Here is a 3,337-nt window from a genome sequence, read left to right as displayed (position 1 = left end):
TTTATATCTTTATGTTTGAAGCCTGAAATGTGGCAAAAGGTCGCAAAGTTTAAGGGGGCCAAATACTTTCGCAAAGCCACAGTTTGTAGGCATAGGACATCAAGATATTTTTCTCTAGCTGGAGAAAAAAAAAATTACAATACTATAATTTATTTCATAGCAATAAAAAAAATATCAAAAAAAGGATAAAATTTATTACAGAAAACATCTGGCTACAGGAGTGCAGGCGAGCCTCAGCTGCATATAAGAATATACATAAAGTCTACTTCACATCTTCTGTACAAAGGGAAAAAAATAATTAATTAGACGGTGACCGCAGAACCAGCTGCACAGCAAATGTTTCCATCGCTGGTAAAATACACGAATATTAGACAATTGCACAGATATCCTAAAAATTATTTGCTATCTATAGGTCAGAAGCAACTACATTATGCTGTCAAAAGTATTGGTACCCCTGCCTTTACACGCACATGAACTTTATTGGCATCCCAGTCTTAGTCCGTAGGGTTCAATATTGAGTTGACCCACCCTTTGCAGCTATAACAGCTTCAACTCTTCTGGGAAGGCTGTCCACAAGGTTTAGGAGTGTGTCTATGGGAGTGTTTGACCATTCTTCCCAGAGTGCATTTGTGAGGTCAGGCACTGATGTTGGAGAGAAGGCCTGGCTCGCAGTCTCTGCTCTTATTCATCCCAAAAGTGTTCTATCAGGTTGAGGTCAGAACTCTGTGCAGGCCAGTCAAGTTCCTCCACCCCAAACTCGCTCATCCATACGCTTTTTTTTTCCTTTCACAATGAGAAGTTTTTATCGGGTTCTCAGATATTTTAAATTACAAGTCTGACTTTTATATGGTTTTAAAATTATGATGTGAATTTTGTTTTGAAAAAAAAACTTTATTGATTTTATAATTGGTGCCTAAAAAGTCCATGTTTTTCCAATATCTACATACTTTATCAGGTTTTCAGTTAAAAAAAAAAAAAAAAAAAACACAGCTCCCCATTGAAATAAAGATAAAACTCATCAAAAATGCAGTGCAGTCAGGCGTGCATGCTCAGAAAACACACCGAATACATAAAAAACCGCATATGCATTTTTGACGCATTTTTCCAAAACGGAGCAGTGTGAAAGCAGCCTTCGTTTTTTTATTATTATTATTTTTAAGAGGTCTTCTGGCCAGACACATCATGCATCAAATCTCCACTGGTGGGCAACCTCCTGAGGTTCAGAAAGCTCTGCTGACATTACCACCAATCTCTGAATACACAGTGAAAGCAGGGCCCTGTGGAGACTGCCCATCAGGGGGCACGCCCATGACACCCTACATTCATGCCCTCACTCTTCTCAGGTTTACCTAGCCGATCACCCAGCAAATTTGCTATTTTTTTTTTCTTATTAGGAGCAGTAGTAAAATACCACATTATAGCCACTAGATGCAGTAGTAAAATACCATAATATAGCCACTGGATGGCGCTAAGGTGCATAGGAAATGCATACATCTTTGTAGCAATGAGGTACAATATTCTAGAAAAACACTAGAGCAGGGGGTGGGTGTTAAACTCATTTTCATTGTAGGCTGCACCATCAGCATTTTGGCTGCCCTTAAAAGGGCCACTTGTATCTGTAAGACTAGATGTCCAGAGAACCTCTCCCCTTACATGGGATGTCAAATGTCCCCCCACCATCTGAAGTCAAGAGTCCCCCACTCTCCCCGTGCATCACAGTGCACACCCCTTACCTTGAGCTAAGAGGAAGAAGCTGGGGGCGGAGCTGGGAATCAGAAAGTGCAGGGTCTGGAGGAGAACTGGAGGAAGGCTGGGGTCAGCTGCTGGAGTCCGCTGAATGCTCAGGCAAGGGCAAGCAGAGAGGAGGGGGTCCTGCAGCTGCGCAGGGAGGCACAGGATCTGGCAAAGGATTTCTATCCTCCTCTCTGCTGCTGACTGCTGAGATAAGGTGGTGGGGAGGGGAGAGACGAGTGGGGTGCCGCTGCTGCAGAAGAAGTGTGAGGGCCACATGAAATGGCCTGGGAGGGCCAGGTTCGGCCCACAGGCCTTGTGTTTAAAACATGTGCACTAGAGGGAATTCGCAAATAAAATGTAATCATTGTAACAATTCTAGAGCATGCTGGAGGGAATTAGCAAATAGAAGTAACTATATCAGTTACATTTGTTTGCCAATTCCCTCTTGCGTTCTCTAGAACTGTTACATTTTCATTGCATCTCTGGTTACGAAGCCACTAGATGAGGAGCAGTTTATTTCTTATGCTCCTCCTCACCATACTGGCCATAATAATACAGCATTTATTCAGGAAAAAAAAGATAGCCCACAGAACATTTGTTTTTGTCCATTTTAGTGAAAAAAAAAAACACAACAAAACCCAACCCCTTACCCCCCCCCCCCCAAAAAAAAAAAATGCAGATTCCCTGGGTAAATGGCAATATGCAAATATTTTTTAAGCCAGAAGACCGAGGGCATCTTGTGGCAGAATAGATGAACTGCAGGGGTCAGGGCTGTAAAGAAGGCAAGTATAGCAGCCAGAGGCTGCTGGAGTATTACTGCGTTTAGCAAACTGATTTTGGGGTGTCGTTAACGTAACATACTTTCCCCGCAAGAACAGGTTATAATTTTGATGCGGTGCGTATTTGCAATGAATTTCAACTGCATCTAGTGTAAACCGGCCCTTAGCACAAGAAAAATGTATCCCTTTAAATTCTATGTATGTCTTCACACTGGTCCGTTGCGCTTCCGATGTGGTGTTAAATCTTACTTGCTGCATTTCACACCTCCCCAATGAAAAAATGCAGCAAGAACACATCATTAACGCACCCGCACTACGTTTTTGTTGTCACATGACCTATGAAAAACAAACCATAAGCATAGTAAAATCCTGGTAAAAATCGTCGCAAATTTGCAGTAAAAGTCTACGGCAAAATCGAGTGCGGCACCTTTTTCTCTCTTCGGCGGAATGCCGATAACACCATTTTCGGCGGCTAAAATTTCGGTACATCTCTAAGGAAAATAGGAAGAAAAAAAAAAAATATATCCCTTGCAGTGAGGCTGTGTCCGCACTGCAAAGATTAATTGCTCGTTAATGCCTAGGAAACAGAGAATTAAATACCTGATCCTCTGCTTTTTCCCTGCAGCTAGACTAGTCCCCCCAGCATCTGCACCCCCACGCTCAGGGCTGCTGTTAGATATCATAGGGCCCCCATACAGCCTACCTGACAGGGCCCCCTTCCCCTGGCCGAAAGCGGCTGAGGACATAGATAAATCAGTCCCTTTCAGTAGCTTCAGCTGCACAGATGAATGAATAGGAAGCGCGCTGAGGCTTCCTGATCATTC

The sequence above is a fragment of the Pelophylax lessonae genome, assembly GCF_965119305.1.
Source record: "Pelophylax lessonae genome assembly, chromosome: 6".
Lineage (NCBI taxonomy): Eukaryota > Metazoa > Chordata > Amphibia > Anura > Ranidae > Pelophylax > Pelophylax lessonae.
Note: the sequence above shows the minus strand (reverse complement) of the source record.